Here is a 20370-nt window from a genome sequence, read left to right as displayed (position 1 = left end):
TTGAGAGGCTGAGGCAGGAGAATTGCTGGAACCTGGAAAGCAGAGGTTGCAGTGAGCCAAGATTGTGCCAGTGCATTTCAGCCTGGGTGACAGAGTGAGACTGTCTCAAAAAATAAAAATAAATAATAAAATATAAAGGGATATCATACCCATTAATAAAGTATAAATTCAGTGTAAAGAAATGCATGCAAATGTTAACTAGATTTCTATTTGTTTTCCTAGTAGTTTAAAACTCTTCAACAATCTTAAAAATTCAAGTTAGTAATTATTTTTTTTCTTAGGCAGCTTTGACATAGTAACAAAATGAAATAATAATGACTTTTACTTCCTTTATACTTAAGCAATAGAAATATCAACCCAGCATCTGTGAAAGAATTATTGGGATCAGAGGTCATGTCCCATTGAAAAATGCCCCATAAACATAAATTGCTCTCAGTTTACATCATTTCCCTGAAGACAGGCAAGTGTTAACGTGTTAAAGCTTTGTGGCTTTAACGCTTACGGAAGTGTTATGGCTTTAATATAAACTTATGGAAGTTTATGACTCTGATCAGTATGTTTAAAATACTGCTAAAAATAAACACTGAGTGTTCTATTTTATGTATTTTGTTTTTTGAGACAGAGGAGTCTCACTCTGTTGCCCAGTCTGGAGTACAGTGGCATGATATCAGCTCACTGCAACCTCTGTCTCCAGGGATCAAGGGATTCTTGTGTCTCAGCCTCCCTGGTAGCTGGGATTACCGGCGCATGCCACCATGCCTAATTTTTGTATTTTTAGTAGAGATGGGGTTTCACCATGTTGGCCAGGCTGTTCTCGAACTCCTGACCTCAGGTAATCTGCCTGCCTTGGCCTCCCAAAATGCTGGAATTACAGGCATGAACTACTGTGCCTGGCCAAAATACATACGGAATATTTTAAACAAACCCACTTAAAAACATGTTACAAATAAAAAAGTTTTTAGCTTAGATTAATTACTAATTAAAAATTGTTAAGATCTCTGACACATGGAAGAATGTAGGGAAAAGGCATACAATTTTGTAATTTTTCCTCATCCATGTATTCATGTTTCTGATTTTCTTCATTCTGTTTTTAGCTGGTCTTTATGTGTGCATAGATAGGCTCTCCTTTAAAATAAAATGTGAATGGAAGTTACACTAACATATGAGAGCGTGTTCCAAGGAGCTGGAACAGCAAGTGCATAAACCTTGACAGAGGGATGAATAAAGAGGATTCAAGTAACAAGAAGGCCAGATTTCTAGTCTTGTTTCCATAGTCCATAGCCATTCCACATTATAGCAAATGGTGGTAAAGATGTGGAGTAACTGGAACTCTTATACATTGCCAGTAGAAATGCAAAATAGTATTGTCACTTTGGAAAACAGTTTGGCAATTTTTTTTTTTCTAAGACAGAGTCTCACTCTGTCACCCAGGCTGGTGTGCAGTGGCGTGATCTTGGCTCACTGCAACCTCCACCTCCTGGGTTCAAGCAATTCTCCTGCCTCAGCCTCCTGAGTAGCTGGGACCATAGGTGCCTGTCACCACGCCTGGCTAATTTTTGTGTTTTTAGTAGAGATGGGGTTTCACCGTGTTGGCCAGGTTGGTCTTGAACTCCTGGCCTCAAGTGATTCACCCACCTCGGCCTCCCAAAGTGCTGCGATTACAGGGGTTAGCCACGGTGCGCAGCCTGGTTTGGCAATTTCTTATCATTGACTATGCATTGAGTATATGACCCAACAAAATCACTCCTAGGTATTTACCCATGAGTAAAGAAAACTTATGTTCAAAGGAAACAAAAACCTGTCCATGAATGTTAATAATAATTTGACTCATTATAATCCCAAATTGGAAAAAAAAAAACTTTAATGTCCTTCAACTGGCGTAAGAAAAAACAAAATATGGTACATATATAATGAAATACTATGCAGGAATAAAGAGGAACAGACAGCTGATATATGTAGCAAAATGCATGAGTCTCAAATGCTTTATGCTAGGTGAAGGAAGGCAGACCCAAAAAACTATGTACTACATGATTCCATTTGTGTGATAATCTGAAAAAAGCAAAAGTATAAGGACAGAAAACAGATCAGTGGCTGCCAGGGACTGGAAGTCAGAGGAGTGTCTGACTACAAAAGGGAAGGAGGAGATTTTGGAGGATGATGGAACTGTTCCATATCTTGATTGCAATGGTTTTACATAGTTTTAAGCATTTTCCAAAACTCTTAGGATTGTACCCACACACAAAAGGTGAATTTTACTCTATGCTAACTATACCACAGTTTAAAATAAAAAATGAATGGAAGTCATTTTTACCAAGTTAGGGTGAGAATAATCAAAACACAATCATATTGTTGCCATCCTAATTAAGTTAGGGGCTAAAATTTAATTGCTGTAGATATGCCTGCATATGGAGTTGTGTTCTGGGAAAACCAACTCTTTTCTGACATCTACAGTCCTTCAGTTAATCAATATTTATCAGTATCTGTTATACGCCATACACTATTCTAGGTTCTGAGGACACCTCAATGAATAAGACATGTCCCTGCCTTCTTAGAACTGCATTTTAATCATAAGTGAATAACTCTGTAGGTAAATAAATATATATGCTACTTTAAATAATATAACATAGTGGTAAGTTGTTATAAAGAAAACTACAGCCTGGTCAAAGAGAGCTATAGGGAAAGAAGGCTATTTTTGATAGTGTGCCAAGGAAGGATTTCTGAATGACAGTTGAACAGAGGTTTAATTGATGTGTTGGAGGGAGCTATGTGAATGCCTGATACAAGAGAGTTCCAGGAAGAAAAGCAAGTGTATCAGCCTTGAAACAGGGATGAACCAAGCAGATTCATTCATATGAGCACACTTACTAGAGAACTTTACTGTCACAATATGGAAGACAGACTCCAAAGGCTTAGGGAGATAGGCAGGTAGGACTGGATTTACCATGTGCAACCTGCACGCCCACCCCCCAGCATGTTCCAGGAAAACAACCAGGAGAATTTACAATGCAAGGCAGCAGGAGCATATTGCTAACCAGTTGGCTTAGCTCACAAAGATCTTTGGTGGTAACTGATCACAGCGTTCCTAGCAACAAAATGGATAGGTAGCCAAAAATGTAGCTTGCATCGTTATAGTGGAAAGTCAGCCTTTTACTTAGTTTTTGGGTTTAATAAATTTACAGATGCAGAGGGCCTTGATTGAAGAATGTCTCTGGTGGTCCACCCTAACCAGAGCCATGTTGGCAGGAGAATTCTGGGACATGTAGTTCAGTCTAGCCAAGTTGACAATTATAAAGCCACCACTCCTAAGGAAGGCGGGATTTGACCATAGGTGGTCAGGAGTCACAGCCTCCACTCTTGACTGTTACTCTATTTTACTTCCTTGGGGCACAAGGTGAAAAAACCCCAACCCTGGTCTGGAAGGCCTGGAACTCCAGCTGACACCCACCACAATGTGAGTGATGAGAGAAGCACGAGGCAACTAAATCCAGTGGCAAATCGATCATTTGAGGGGCGATGATTATGTTGTCTTTTCTCTTCTGAGAAAAGAGGCTTCTAGGAAGCTGTACTGGTGCCTGTTTGTTCATGAGGCTACTGTACTACTGATAAACTCAGACCTTCCTAGGTGGGTAGGCAAGGCCTGCTTCTCCCCCAGCTAGGGCAACCAAGCCTCCTGGTTTACCAGGGCATAGGAGTTTCTGCACTCAACTATGAAAATCCCGGGCAAACCAGCACCTCCAGAATCCGGCAATCCAGCCACCACTCAGCTGCTGCATTGTTTGGAAGGGAGGACAACAAAGCAGCACGATGATTTGCTCAGATTTTATCTTTACTATTTTGAATCTATTAAACAGACGAGGGAGACTTTTGGCTCTACTTCAGGATAGAATCACGTGTGTTAATGTAAGTGTAACTCTTTTTGTAAAGCATACCTACTTTCAAGTCTACATATTATTTGGCCATTAGTTTGGATTCCAGTTAGAAGATGGTGGAACATTTACCATAAATTCAATAGATGGAGAGTTCACTGAGGCAGCCTCGCAGCCCAGAACTATATCAGGTCAGTCATACATATTCTTTGTAAACAAACCTGAGTTAAAAATAATTTTGTGGCTGGATGTGGAGGCTCATGCTTATAATCCCAGCACTTTGGGAGGCAGAGGCAGGAGGATCACTTGAGGAATTCAAGACCAAACTGGGCAACATGATGAGACTCCATCTCTATAAAAAAATACAAAAAGTAGCCAGGTGTGGTGGCTCATGCTTAGAGCCCCAGCTGCTTTCAGGGCTGAGGCGGGAGGTTCGCTGGAGCCTGGGAGGGTGAGGCTGCAGTGAGCCATGATCATGCCATTACACTCCAGCCTGGGTGACAGAGTGAGACCCTGTCTCAAAATAATAACAACAATAATAGTAATTTCCTCAGAATTTTTAGAAAAATATATTTTTTTGACCTACAGCACCCGGTATTCCCAGGCGGTCTCCCATCCACTAACCAGGCCCAACTCTCCTTAGCTTCGTGAGATCAGACAAGGTCAGGCACGTTCAGGGTGGTGTGGCTGTAGACAGAATACTTACTTTTAAGAAAGAAGTTTGTTTAATTTTTTTTCAGAATTCAGTGGAGGCCATTAATGGGTACCAGGGGTGAAGATAAGCCCAGGATAAGGTAAGTCCAGTAGGAAGCCCACCCTGTCCTCCAACAGCCCTGCGGCATAGAACAGGTGGGGATCCTGCCATGGTTTGCTTCTGGACAGCGGGCCAGACCAACCGGGGAGTGTGGAAGAGTATGTCTGTATTCCCTGAGCAGTTCCCAAGTTTACAGCAGCCCCACTGTGAGTCAGGAGTCATTCCTGACTCATACAGGGACACTTTGCATTTATGGAATGCAAACTGGAGGGGGTGGCCTGAGCCCACACTGCCCATTTTAATAACTTTTTGCAATGCAAATAACCAAGGTGAGGCCGGTTGGGCAGGTTTTATCCTCCCCACAAAGGTAAGCCTTTGTTCCACAGCTGGCCTCTGGCAGAGTGGGAGAGATGGCAGAACCAGAGCTTCTCATTTCCCTCCAGCAGGCAAGAATGGGTCAGTGGGATCATGGACCGAAAGAAGACATTGAATGGGCTGGTCTGTCACTCAAAAACAGGGTCCTGGAGCTTGGTGGGAAGAATAGGTGGTATGGCCCCCAAAACCAGACAACTAGAACCAACCTCCCCCTTAGCTGCCCATCCCCCGTGAGTTCTGCCTCAGCCTCCTACCTAAGCCCTTGTAGGATGCCCTCTAGGGCAAGATTCCTGGAGGGATGTCCCTGCCCTGAGCCATCCTCACGAGAGGGTAGAGCAGTTCATGGGCACAAAGGGCACTTGCTGACCGCGGCCCTCTGCTGCTTCCGCTGCACCACTCCCGGCAGCATTGTCCCTGGCTGACTACTGGCAGGGCATGTAACCCATTGCCACATTCTTCTTCAGGTAGGGCAAGGGACAGCCACTGGTCACAGTACTAATCATGGGACCCTCGATGCTCAGGTGGGACTGTGAGCCCACATCCGGGCCCCGTCATATGTCAATGCCACATTCCTCCACTGCACTTTCCCTTCAGCTGGGGAGCAGTGACCTTGGCTCTGGGGAAGTCTATAGCAGCTTGGTGGCACTTCCCCAAATATCCCACTGAGGCTGCTCTTCACAGGGGTAGTGTGTTCACCAGTGTCACTCCCATATACGCAGAGGCCTGCCTCCAGGCCCACACTGCCAGCCCTGCCAGCTTTGCCTCTGGGTTTTCCAGAAGAGCTGATGCCCTGTGAGCCCCCGCTGCTGGCACCGAGATGTCCATGCCATCCTCTTCTGTGCAGCCGCAGTGGGTAAGGCTGCAGCCAGACATGTCAAATACCTCCATCACAGCACTAGTCACAAGGGCAGTTTCCTGAGGTCAGCTGCCACGCCAGCCTCTAGCACCTGAACCACAGGGAGGCCTTGCAGGGGTGGCAGGGCAGTATCCGCTACCTCCGGCCCCACATCTCTGCCCTGGCTCTGAAGTTCTCTGACCTTGTCCTCCATGAAGGCCAAGTCTTTTTCCCAGCAGCCAGTGCTGGTCATCACATACAGGTGCCCCTCAGAAGTGCTGGCCACAATCAAGTCATCTAAGATGTCTCCAGCCTCATTGGTAAACAGCAGCAGTGTCCCCTGGTTTGGCCTTAGCTCTGCAGTAACTCCAGCCACTAGACTTTGCATCAGTTTCACCGGGTCACCACCACATATCTGGGTCTATGTGCAATTAAGCAGATGACACAAGGCTGGAGGGAATGCCTGCAGGAGAAAACCCCGATGGGCCACGATGCTCACAGCCCACTGCATTGTCACCTCTGACGGGTGCAGATGGTGTACAGAGGCCACCACTCTGCCACACACGCTGGGAGATGCAGTTCTTAGAATATTTAAACACCAGCAAAAACTACAGTTATTAAAGGGAAAATTTAATGCATGGGAGATGGGGAACTCTCCTCTAGACTTTCTTTCAACAGCTGCCCAATGAGCATTTTTTTCTTTAAAAAAATTATTTCAGCTCTTTTTTTTAACCCCCATTTATTCCTTTATGTAGGAAGACTGATAGTTAAATGTCTAAAAGACAGACAACAGATAAAGAGCAAGAGAAAAGTAATTTTTTTTAAATCTGGCATCACAGGCTTAATCATGTAAAGTTTCAAAATGACCCCAGCAGCCATCTGACCCTGTTCCTGCAGTTATCTAGTGGAAGGGTAGTGTCAAGAGTGATAGTTAAAGTGTAAGAGTATTCACCTGAGGTTTCCTTCCTAAAATAAAGTGGAGGCCAGACACAGTGGCTCACACCTGTAATGCCAGAGCTTTGGGAGGCCAAGACAGGATGATCCCTTGAGGTCAGGGGTTCAAGACCAACCTGAACACATAGCAAGACCTCATCTCTACAAAAATTTAAAAATTAGCTGAGTGAGGTGATGCATGCCTGTAGTCCTAGCTACTCGGGAGGCTGAGGCGGGAAGATCGCTTGAGCTCAGGAGTTTGAGGTTACAGTGAGCTACGATCGCTTCACTGTACTCCAACCTGGGCAACAGAGTGAGACTCTGTCTTTTTTTAAAAAAACAATTAATAAATTAATTAAAGCAATAAAATAAAGTGAAGATTCAAAGTCCCATGATCTACCGGTCATTGGGAGAAACAGATAATAGGGAAATGATAATATCTGGCACTCACAGAGTTCTACTTACTATGTGCCAGGTGCTGTCCTGAGCACTTTACATCTGCCAACTCATTATTCAGATGAGGAAACTAAAAGAGTCTTTGCTTTCAACCATAGTTATATTGCCTTTTCACAGGCAAGGCAATTGCAGTTATATTGCCATTTTTTTTTTTTTTTTTGAGAAGGAGTTTTTGCTTTTGTTGCCCAGCCTGGAGTGCAGTGGCACAATCTCAGCTCACTGCAACCTCCGCCTCCCAGGTTCAAGTGATTCTCCTGCCTCACCCTCCCAAGTAGCTGGGATTACAGTCATGTGCCACCACGTCCGACCAATTTTTGTATTTTTAGTAGAGATGGGGTTTCTCTATGTTGGTCAGGCTGGTCTCAAACTCAAGACCTCAGGTGATCCGCCCACCTTGCCTCCCAAAGTCCTGGGATTACAGGCGTGAGCCACCACTCGGCCTATATTGCAATTTTCAATTGCATCTGCGATCAGATGCAAAGGAATTGCTAAAGACTCAGTAGTTGAAGGGTATATTCTGAGCCAGGACCAAAGCAAAAAAAAACTACTTTCATTTATAATAAGGGCCCAGACGGGGGAAGTAGACATCTCAAACAGTGTGGTATGAGAGCAGTATAGGATGGCAAAAAGAGGATCCAGGCCATTCTGGAAATAGTTCCCAGACCACAGAAGTTAATTGTTACTGTCAGTGCCTTAGAAAGGAAGAAGTAGCTACTGACATTAGGACTCTAGAATTGGGTAAAATTCAGAACAGGTGCAGTCATTCTTTACTTCTTTTGTCATCTTCATGAAATCCTGAATTAAGAAATTACTCTGGGAATATTTATATGTTGATACCTGCACAAAATAGACCCTACCTGATAATAATCATCTCTATTCTGGTGCCTAGTTTTCTATATTTCCTGGGTGCATGTGTGTGTGTGTGTACATATGTGTTTGTATGTGCATGTGTGTGTATTTGCATGCATGTGTATATGTGCACGTGTGTGTATGCACATGTGTGTGCATTCACATGCATGTGTATAAGTGCATGCGTGTGTGTGTGTGTGTGTCTGTGTGTGTGAATGTTTTCAACATGCATCAAGGGCCTGGACAATAAGTTTGTTTGTTATTTTTTTTTTCTATTTTTGAGATGGAGTCACGCTCTGTCGCCAGGCTGGAGTGCAGTGCAGTGGCACAATCTTGGCTCGCTGCAACCTCTGCCTCCCAGGTTCAAGCCATTCTCCTGCCTCAGCCTCCCAAGTAGCTGGGACTACAGGTACACACCACCATGCCCAGCTAATTTTTGTATTTTTAGTAGAGATGGGGTTTCACCATGTTGGCTAGGATGGTCTTAATCTCTTGACCTCGTGATCTGCCCGCCTCAGCCTCCTAAAGTGCTGGGATTACAAGTGTGAGCCACTGCTCCCGGCTGTGTTTGTTACTTTTAATCTAGAGATAGTAATTCAGCCTTTGAAGTCCCCTAACCAGGAGTATAATCTCCAGGATAGGTTTGAAATGTTTTTCTCAGGTCTCCATGTTCCAGAGGACCTATTACAATTGCTTTGACTATTGCTATCTCGATGTACTAGTTGTTAATATACTTTCAAAACGATAGAAATACTTTTTAGTTGACAAAATGTATGGTGTTTAAAATATATGGATTAGCCAGGCACAGTGGCATGTGTGTGTGATTCTACTCAGGAGGCTGAGGTGGGAGGATTTCTTGAGCACAGGCATTTTTTGTTTATTTGTTTGTTTTTGTTTTGTAGAGATGGCATCTTGCTATGTTACCCAGGCTGGTCTCAAACTCCTGGCCTCTAGCAATCCTCCTACCTTGGCCTCCCAAAACGCTGGGCTTATAGGAATGAACTACCATGCCTAGCCAAGCCCAGAAGTTTGAGTCCTGTCTGGGCAACATTGCAAGACCTCATCTCTAAAAAAATAAATAAACTTAGGCCAGGAATGGTGGCTCACACGTGTAATCTCAGCACTTTGGGAGGCCAAGGCAGGTGGATCACGAGGTCAGGAATTCAAGACCAGCCTGGCCAAGATGGTAAAACCCCATCTCTACTAAAACTATAAAAATTAGCCAGGTGTGGTGGCAGGTGCCAGTAATCCCAGCTATTTGGGAGCCTGAGCCAGGGGAATCACTTCAACCTGGGCAGCAGAGGTTGCAGTGAGCTGAGATCATGCCACTGCACTCCAGCCTGGGCAACAGAGTAAGACTCCGTCTCAAAAAATAAAAATAAATAAATAAGTAAACAAATTTAAAAAATAAAATATGTGGATGAATTAGCAATACTGTAGAAGAATCTGTGCCCTTATATGTATAGGAGTGCATAAAATTTATGAGCCCAGCGGCCTATCTATATCTTTTGGAGTGGTCTTAGTGGCTCAGGTTCTGATTTGGACCCGAAGATTCTGCTACCTATTCTGAATTGTAAGTGAGCTTAACTTGCCCCTAGAATATTATTGCATCTGCCTTAATTCTTTCATGCAAGATACCTGGTAGTGTGCCAATTATGGAGACAAGTGGTTTTCAACCAAATAGTCCATTCTTCCCTTCTTCCTAGGTGCTTGGCTACACCACTCAGCTTACGTAACAGATAGCTGTAGTCCTGTGGCTAAGTTTCACCTGATGGCATGTGAGTAGAAGAATGTATACCTGGATTTTTGGGCTTACACCTTAAGAACATGAATGTGCTTCTTCTGAGTTCTTGTTCCCTTCTTGCCATTTGGTTGGCTAAAACCTTGCTATGCAGACAGCAAAAGACCCAGAGAGTGGTGCAGAATCATGTTGGAAGGAACCTGAGCCCCTGAGTGGCTCATGAAGCAGATGACCCGCCACCTTGGAACATTCACCTCGGGCTGTTGCTTTAAACAACTGTGTTATTATTACAGCAGCTTTTCCTCATCTCAGCTGTTACAGTGACGAAAGGACTGAGCTGAGCTTGTAAGAACAGGATGCCTTCTTGCTAATAATGACAGAAGTAGCAGAATTCCATCTAGGGCTGGATACTAGGGTAACATGCCAACGTTTAATGGGTTTGTGGGGACAACAACACAAAGGCCTACCCTACCTCTTACATTTAGAGGCCTTCAACATCTCCCAATAAGAATCTAACAGGTGTTTTAAAATACAGGCTTTGTTCACAGCTAATATTATACACTACAGTGAAAATGGAAAGCCTTTCTTCTAAGATCAGAACAAGGCAAAGATGTCCATTCTTGCCACCTCTATTCAACATAGTATTGGAAATCCTAGCTACGGCAGTTAGACAAGAGGAAGAAATAAAAGACATCCCCCAAATAAGAAAGCAAGAAGTTAAATTACACCTGTTTGCGAATAACATGTCCGTATATATAGAAAACCCCAGAGACTCCACCAAAAAACTGTTAGGATAAACAAATATAGTAAAGTTGTAGGATCCAAAATCAACACACAGAAATCAGTACACTGAAAACTATAAAAAATTCATTTAGAAGAAGACACAAATACATGGAAGGATATCTCATGCTCATGGACTGGAAGGATCAAAGTTGTTAAAATGCCCACATTACCCAGTGATCTACACAATGGAATACTATTCATCTACGTCTGGGTGCCTGAGACCCCAGAATTATCTGCCCAAATCACCTGTTTACAGGCCTCTTTCCTGATTAATTCCTCCCAGGGGCAGACTGCACAGCTGGAGTACACAACCCTAGTGGCTAGGGATGCCCAGGGGACACATATGTTATGAGGTGGGCGTGGTTAGAACTTAGCTATGCAGCACTAGGTGTCCACACATATCCACAAGGCCCTTTGCAGTGTAGGATGTGTCATAGGTAGAAGTAAGAGAGGAACTGTCTACAGACCAGGCATGGGCAGCCAGGGAGCCAGCTATCGCCATCATTGGGAGACCCCAAGGAGTCTGAGAATTCTAAACATGCACCTGCCCTTCCAGGTCATTATAAAAATATGTTTGTCAGGAATTGAGGGTAGAACATATTTTATTTAACAGTTTGTTATAAATATTTTGACCTGGCTGAGCACTGTGGCTCACACCTGTAATCCCAGCATTTTGGGAGGCCGAGGCAGGCAAGTCACTTGAGGTCAGGAGTTCAAGACCAGCCTGGCCAACATGGTGAAAGCCTGGCTCTACTAAAAATACAAAAAAAAAAAAAAAATAGCTGGGCATGGTGGTGGGCACCTGTAATCCCAGTTACTCAGGAAGCTGAGGCAGGAGAATCACTTGAACACGGGAGGCAGAGGTTGTAGTGAGCCGAGATTGTGCCACTGCACTCCAGCCTGGGTGACAAAGCAAGACTCCATCTCAAAATAAATAAATATTCAGACCAATGTTATGTTGACTTCTAGGTCTCTTGCCCCAGACCTAGAGGTGTTGAGGGAAACAGGCTCTCTGAGGAAAGATGACATTGGTGAGCCCTGGTTTATAGCATTTGCCAATTTATGTGATATAAATACCCATCGATGATTTCCCACTATCCACATGATGTCACTGAAAACGTGGAATTGACGCAATTGGCTCTCCTGAGCCAGTATGAACAGGCCAAAACTCATAAATATTATGGACTAGTGTCTTAGTCTGTTCTTGCAGCTAACAAAACACCTGAGACTGGGTAATTTATAACAATGTGCATTTACTACTCACAGCTCTGGAAACTGGGGAGTCCAAGATCAAAGCACCAGCAGGTTCCGTGTCTATTGAAGGCTCAGTCTCAGCTTCCAAGTTGGAGCCTTGAATACTGTGTCTTCACGTGGTGGAAGGCAGAAGAGCAAAAGGGGCAAATACTGTGTGAAGGCTTTTTTATAAGGTTTAAATCCCATTCACAAGAACAGAGCCCCCATGACTTAATCACTTCCTGAAGGACACACCCCTTGATATTCTATATTGGTGATTAAGTTTCAACATATTATTTTGGGGCACACATTCAGACCATAGCCACTGGACTGGCCCTACATTCTACCCTCTTGCTTGCTTCTTCTCTTCTTAATCAACTTTTTCTCTTCCCTTCTTTTCCACCTCTTTTCCTCTCAGGAACAACATGGCTTCTTCTCCAGAATGATGCACAGTAATTCTGTAACTATCTTCTGTTGCTTGAGTCTGACCTCGGTCTTACCCTTTACCCTCACTGGCTTTTGAAAGGACTTCTTTTTAGGATTCCAGGAATATTTTCATTAATACATAATAATTATACAAATTATAGAAATGAGTGATATTTTGATACATGCATACAATGTATAATGATCAAATCAGAGTATTAGGATATCCATCACTTCAAACATTTATCATTTCTTTGTGTTGGGAAGATTTCAAATATTCTAGCTATTTTGAAATATATGATAAATTATTGTTAACTATAGTAACTTTACTCTGCTGTCAAATACCAGAACTTATTCCTTCTGTCGAGCTGTATCTTTGAATCCATTAACCAACTTCTCTTCATCCCCCTGCCCACTACCCTCCTCAGCCTTCAGTAACTGTCATTCTATTCTCTACCTTCGTGACATCACCTTTTTTATTCCCACATATGGATGAGAACATGTGATATTTGTCTTTGTGTGTTTGGCTTATTTTATTTAACATAATGACCTTCAGTTCCATTCATTTTGCTGTAGATGATGAGATTTCTTTTTTTTTTTTAATGACCAAATAGTATTTCATTGTGTGTGTGTGTGTATGTGTGTGTGTATACATACATATATTTACATCCTTGGTGCCTTTGTCAAAATCAGTTTGCTGTAAATACGTAGATGTATTTCCGGGTTCTCTATTCCAATCCATTGTTCTATATGTTTATGTGTATACCAGTAGCACATTGTTTTGGCTGCCATAGCTTTGTAGTATATTTTGAAGTCAGGTAGTGTGATACCTCCAGCATGATTTTTGTTCAGTATTGCTTTGGCTATTCAGAGTCTTCTGTGGTTCCATACCAATTTTAGGGGTTTTTTTTTCTATTTCTGAAAAGAATGTTGTGGTATTTTGATAAGAATTGCATTGACTCTGTAGATTGCTTTGGTAGTATGGTCATTTTAACAATATTAATTTTTCTGATCCGTGAGCATGGTATGTTGTTCTGTTTCTGTGTCCTCTTCAATTTCTTTCTTCAGTATTTTATAGTTATCCTTGTAGAAGTCTTTTACCTCCTCAGTTAACTTTATTCCTAGGTATGTTATTTATTTCTTTCTTTAGCTATTATAAATGGGATAGCTTTTTTTTTTTTAGTTTAAAATACATTTTATTTTTAGACAACCTGACATAGTTTTCTTGAAAATAGTGCCTCCACTCCAAGTAAATCATAGTCAAAGTAAATGAAGAGCTCAAGATTATATCAGTCCCATCCATCTTAAGTACTGGTGGTGTATGGATGACAAGCAACAGTGAGTTATGATGACAGGTGATAGATCCATAATAATTGCAAATTTGTTAACACTTTCCATTTCTTTTTCTTCTTTTTTTTTTTTTTAAGATGGGGTTTCACCATGATGGCCAGGCTGGTCTTGAACTCCTGACCTCAGGTGATCCATCCACCTTGGCCTCCCAAAGTGCTAGGATTACAGGTGTGAGCCACCGTGCCTGGCGACGCTTTCCATTTCTAAATCATCCTTAAAGAAAATCATATATAGAGTCACATCACCCTCATGGTAGTTCAGTAGGGCAACCATGCCATCCGGATTCATGTTTTCACCTATAAAGGACTGCAGTTTTTGAAATTAGCAAGGGTGTGCTTGATCAGTTCTGAAGCCTCTGTCACTGAAGGTTTTACTCTTTCTGGTCTCTATTTTCAAAATTTGCCTTTGATTGATTTCATGTAACCTTTGATGTACTTTTTGTAGGCTTCTTTTTTGAAGCTGGTTTTCTGTAAGTGAAGTTCCTGACAATATCAACACTAGTAATTACTGTGCTTTAGGTACCTTTGCTCTCGGGGCCTCAGCAGAGTCATTTCCACCAATAAGCACGTCATCAATGTTACCCTGTGTGCTACTGACCATCTTTCCTTCCACCACCAGGCATAGCCAGTCTCCAATCTCCTAAATCTTGTAAATGTTGGAGAACATACTGTAGCTGATGACGTCTGGGTAGATAATCACGACAGCAGCTAAAGGGAGACCATGGTGGTGCTAACTTAGCAGGAGCCTGGAGCTCAGAGGAAGTGCAGGGTAGCCAGAGTGGCCCTGGGTGGGGAACTGGGCGGAAATGCGGGCTTGCTTTCTTGATTTCTTTTTAGTCAGTTAATTAATGATATCTAGAAACACTACTGATTTTTGTATATTGGTTTTGTATCCTTCAACTTTGCTGGATTTAGTTATCATTTCTAGGAGTTTTTTGGTAGAGTCTTTAGATTTTTCTAGGTATAAGACCATGTCTTCTGTAAAGAAGGACACTTTCACTTCTTTTCCAACTTGGATGCCTTTATTTCTTCCTCTTTTCCTAATCGATCTGGCTAGGATTTCCAGCACTATGTTGAATAAGAATAGTAAAGGTGAGTATCATTGCCTTACTCCATTGCTTAGAAGAAAGGCTTTCAGCTTTTCTCCAGTTGGTATGATGTTAGCTGTGGGTTTGTCATATATGGCCTTTATTATTTTGAGATATGCTTCTTTTATGCCTAACTTGTTGAAAATTTTTATCATGAAGGATGTTGAATCTTATCAAATGCTTTTTCTGTGTTTATTGAGATGATCATATGGTTTTTGTCCTTCCTTCAGTTAATGTAATGTATCACATTTATTGATTTGCTTACGTTGAACCATTTTTTGCATTCCTGGGATAAATCCCACTTGATCATGTTGTATTATATTTTTGATGTGTTGTTAGATTTAGTTTGCTGGTATTTTGATGAGGATTTTTACATCTATGTTTCCGAGTGATATTTTTCTCTCTTTTTTTGTTGTATCCTTCTCTGGTTTTAGTATCAGGTAATGCTGGCCTTACAGAATGAGTTAGAAAGATTTTCCTCCCTTTTAATTTTTTGGAATGATTTTAGAAGAATTGGTGTTAGTTCTTTATAAGCTTGATAGAATTCAGCAATAAAGTGGTCCAGTTCTGGGCTTTTCTTTGTGGGGAGGCTTTTTAGTACTGATTTAATCTCATTATTTGTCTGTTCGGGTTTTCTATTTCTTCCTGGTTCAATCTTAGAAGGTGTTGTGTTTCCTGGTATTTAATCAATTTCCTCTTGGTTTTCTGGTTTTTGAGCATATAGTTGTTCATAGTTCTCTCTGAGGACCTTTTGTATTTCTGCGCTATCTGTTGTAATGTCTCCTTTTCCACTTCGGATTATGTTTCTTTGGATCTTATCTATTCTTTTCTTGGTTAATCTAGCTAGCAGTTTATGTTTTGTTTATCTTTGCAAAGAACCAACTTTTTGTTTCGTTGATCTTTTGTCTCTCTCGTTATTTATCATTGTGGTTTGGTGGTTTTCTGTAGTGGTAACATTTGATTCCCTTCTCATTCTCATTTGCGTGTCTGCTATGCCAGTGAGTTTTATATTCTTGTGTATTTTCTTGATGGTAGACATTATCCTTTCACTTCCAGATGTAGGACTGTCTTAAACATTTCCTGTAGGACTGGTCTAGTGGTGATGATTTCCCTTAGTTTAAAGTACTTCTTTTAAACAAACACTTTTCTCTAGAGAATTTCTTAGTGAATCTAAATGTCCTCCAGCTTGTTCCATTGCAAATTGGCTTATATAATTTGGTCTGAAGATAATTTATCTTAGTGAAGATGATGAACTCCAAACAAAGAAGATGTTAAGAGGCCTTTGAAACTATAAAGCTGTCCCACTGCTGTTGTCCCAATTTATCAACCCTTTGCAAATTATGTATGAGTCAACACTACTGCTTACCTGGCTTCTACTTTCTGAGTTAACAGTTAAATAAATGAGTCCAACTTGGAGAAAATCAATTTTCATTTTCTTTTGCAGTTGTCATCTGCAGCAGGACCTCGAGTACTGCCTCTGAGCCTAGGTTCTAAAAGCTAGTTTAAAATTTCCTATTTAAGTTTGTCTGCTGAATATTTTGTGACTAATTCCCTACTTCTCTCATCCTGCAGGGATACTATGTGGATACTTTAACTTCTTGGAATTTTTTAAAGATTGGTGTTATTTTGGTAATAATAGTTGTTTTTATTTTGGTGAATATTTAACTTTTGTCAGGTCTTCATTAGACTTAAACTAGTTGACTTCAATATTAATGGAATGCTTTTAACAGTCAAGAAAATAAAAATAGGCTGAGCGTGATAGCTCATGCCTGGAATCTTAGGATTTTGGGAGACCAAGGCAGGAGGTTTGTATGAGCTCAGAAATTTGAGGCCAGCCTGGGCAACATGGCAAAACCCCATCTTTACTAACAATACAAAAATTAGCCAGGCATGGTGCCATGTGCCTGTAGTCCCAGCTACGCAAGAGGCTGACTATTGCTTGTGCCTGGGAGATTGACGCTATAGTGAGCCAAGATCATGCCACTGTACTCCAGCCTAGGTGACAGAGTGAGTGAGACCCTGTCTCAAAAAACAAAAAGAAAAACAAGCCAAAAACAAACAAATAAATAAAATAAAAACAAATATAAAATTCTAAAATAGTCCTACAGCTCATATTTTAAATGTAAGTCAATAATAAAGTTTCTGTGAACTGTTACCCCTTTGGAAAGAGTTCTTCTTGTGAATATAGGTTTCTTAGTGTATACATCAAGAATAGACAATAAGACAGTTTGTTTCTGCCATCCCAAGCTACCTGAGATAAAAGCCTATGTTTTCTAAAATTTAGTTGCTGGCAAGGAATTTGTCTTATCATACTTCTTCAGAATTTGTTTTCCTAGGCCAGTCGTGCCTGTAATCTCAGCACTTTGGGAGACCAAAGTGGGAGTATCACTTGAGCCCAGGAGTTCAAGCCCAGCCTGGGCAACACAGCAAGATTCTGTCTTTAATGTTTTTTTTAAATAAAAAAATAAAAATAGGTTGCACATATTGATCTCAGTTTGTGTTAGGTGCATATACACAAAAAAATAGTTTCTTCATTTTATTAAAGCCTAATTTTTGTATCATTTCTAGTAATGTAGACACCAACATAAACACTTGATATCAGTCTGTCCTGACAATTACAAATCAACATATCCAGTACTTAAAATTACTATTAAATGAATGTAGGATTGTCAAGTCTTTATTAGAAGTAGTAAGTAAAACATAGGGATTGGTTTAATTTTTCAATACTTGTAATTTTGAAAACAGTAAATAATATTCTATTCCTGCCAATTAGCATAGTCTTTAGCCTGATACACAATTTCGATATATATTATCATTTTAATTGTAAACCCCCTGGAGACAGCAGCTATGTTTATATTTTATTAGTCATCGTACTTAAGGAGTCCCAAAGCTCTCTATTCCTAGTTCATATTTTCTTTTGTTTGTGTGTTTGTTTGTTTGTTTGTTTTTTGGACAAAGGTTAAGAGGAAGCTTTCTTTTTTGCTTAAAGGTTTGTATGCTGGCAGATAGTTAATGGTACAGAAATCCCAGCTTTATTTGGGGGAACAAGAGAGAATACAAGCCGTAGAGGTCTTATTGACAGAAGTGGCAAACAAAGTAGGGGACAATCTTTCATAGCCTCATAAAATTATAGCCCCCAAATGCAATCTAGTGAAATCCACATTCTGTTTCTGAGAAGGTTTTCACAAAGAGCTAATACTAAAGAATTGGGGTTACAGAATATGGTATTATCCATGCCAAATATAAACACATGGACATCTTTATTGGAGGATAAATTTCTTCTACTCAAAGACATCTTAAAGATTTCTATCTCCCAGTCATTATTCTTTCCCGCAATCCCCTCCCAATAATTAGTCCAGAGATAGGTCTGGGTTCCCATGATGGCAGGCTGTTCAAATATCTCAAGATGTCTCACCATGTCATGAATGACACCTTAATCACAGTCTTCAAAGCAGGGGACACAGTGAGAATAAGGATGCCATGTTTCCTGATCTCAAAACAGACTTGAGACTTAAAAGCATGGAAATGACACTTCTGTGAATTACCACTTGGTGCCTGTTCATTTTCTCTTCTGAGCAAAGTCCTCTCTTGTGAAATTCTTATACTTTGCACAGAATATTCAGAATTTCTAGACCTCATTATTGAAGATTTCTTTTGCCATCACAGTCACAAATAAGATTTGTGTTCCTGAGATCAAAGACAGGTCTCACAATGGGTCCCCAGCTCTACTACCAGGACACCAACAGTTGTTCTTGGTCTATCTTATATCAGCAATCTTTGAAATTCATTAGATGAGATCCTTGGTCCTTTGTCACATTAGTCATCCCCAGCACAGGTTAAACCTCAGATTTCTCAACTCTTAAGTGTCCTTGCCCTCAGGGAGGGTGATAGGATGTGGTGTTTCTTTCCAATGTTTTAGGACACATTCACAGCAAAACATGTCCACATTCTGTTGGAATCATTTTGGTCAAATAGTGTGAACAAATCAGCCCTTCCTGATATCTGGTGGATCTGAGGCAACCATGTTCTTTGTACGATGTCTGTAGTCAAAGATCAGAAAATCAACCCTGAACCACAGACCTTGGTAGTTCACAACTATTTTTAAATCATCTCTTACTGCCCTCTTCCTCTTCCTTATCAATGAAGAAATGGTGGAAGTTTTCTGGAGCAGAAGCCATAAGCTAATGAAATGTCATGAGGCTGAACACACTAATGTTAAGGTCTGTGGGCTTTACATACACAGTTCCAAAAGTCTATCATCTCAGAGCATTAGCATCCGGCTTTATTTTTTTTTTATTTTTATTTTTTTTTGTAGAGATGGGGTTTCACCATGTTTGCCAGGCTAGTCTTGAACTCCTGGTCTCAAGTGATCCGCCTGTCTCGGCCTCCCAAAGTGCCATGAACCACTGCACCTGGTCAAGTGTGTCTCTCTCTAAATAACTCTCCTCCCTTTTTTATTCCTCTTCCACATCATCCTGTTTGCAAGATACATTTCATTTCGCAGCACTTCTCCCAAACACTTGTCATCTTCCCTTTGGGAGTCTCTGTCCAGGGAATTTTATTATTTAGGAAAACTCTTTGGACGTGTCTTATCAAAGTCTGATATATATCTAATAATGTCCAACTCTTCCTATCATGAACTCTAGAATAACCTGGTCACTTTTTTTTTTTTTAAAAGATGGAGTTTCACCATATTGGTCAGGCTGGTCTCGAACTCCTGACCTCAGGTGATCTGCCCACCTCAGCCTCCCAAAGTGCTGTGAGCCAGACCGTGCCCGGCCTAACCTGGTCACTTTTTCCCATGGGTGTCTGCCACTTCTACTTCTCAGACCGGTTCCTTCTTGTGGCCAGCATTTGGTACTTACTTCCTTCATTTTCTGTGAAAACTGTCATTTAGTTAAAAAAAAAAATACTGATACCCTGGAGCATGGTATTTGTAGATAAAAAGGACCTCAGAGATCAGCCCCTCTCACTCGTTATATGAGGCATATAAAGTCCTAAGGATGAGATGTTGGCCCAAGGTCATGTAGTTAATAAATATCATGTCTATCAGGTCACTTTGTATGATTGGGCAGGATGTTTATTACCAAAAAGCAACCAGCTGAGGGGTGAGTAGGGACTGAAATCCAGTCTGTGCTCCTCTTGCCTTTCCAAGCTGTGATCCCGCTTAGGGCTGTATGCCACCCTCCACTGCCAGAGAAAAAGGCCTCGCTGTAATTTTCATAAAGGCACTATTTGGCTAACAGTGATGCTAATCCATATGTAAACTTTTCTTCTAATTATTTCAAACCTAAGTACTTGTTAGAAAAAAGTTAATTCGGAAGAAATTTTGCATTTGTATTATAAAGGAATTAGTATCCTGTAAGTTTTATGCTCCTAACAGTTCATACTACATCTTTTTCAAATGCTGTTTGTGAATTCTTAAGCAATCTTGGCATTCACAGATTGGGTTGTTTGTTTGTTTGTTTGTTTTTTAAAGATGGGGTTTCATCATGTTGGCCAGACTGGTCTTGAACTCCTGACCTCAGGTGATCCATTCGCCTCTGCCTTCCAAAATGCTGGGATTCAGATGTGAGCCACCGTGCCCAGCCTTGTTTGTTTGTTTGTTTGTTTGTGAGACAGGATCTCACTATGTTGCCCAGGCTGGTCTCGAACTCCTGGACTCAAGCAGTTCTCCCACCTCAG

At 41.2% G+C, this 20370-nt stretch overlaps 2 pseudogenes; both read right to left on the bottom strand.

Moving 5' to 3' along the window:
- Positions 1–5243: 5243 nt before the first annotated feature.
- On the bottom strand, positions 5244–6550 carry LOC105713272 (aminomethyltransferase, mitochondrial-like; annotated as a pseudogene).
- A 4991-nt stretch (positions 6551–11541) lies between these two features.
- Positions 11542–17351, bottom strand: LOC135271458 (translationally-controlled tumor protein-like; annotated as a pseudogene).
- Between the last annotated feature and the right edge of the window lie 3019 nt (positions 17352–20370).

Source organism: Aotus nancymaae, unplaced genomic scaffold, assembly GCF_030222135.1.
Source record: "Aotus nancymaae isolate 86718 unplaced genomic scaffold, 86718_ANA_hifiasm-v0.15.2.pri h1tg000006l, whole genome shotgun sequence".
In the NCBI taxonomy this organism is placed as follows: Eukaryota; Metazoa; Chordata; class Mammalia; order Primates; family Aotidae; genus Aotus; species Aotus nancymaae.
Note: the sequence above shows the minus strand (reverse complement) of the source record. Positions and strands in the feature narration are given on the sequence as shown.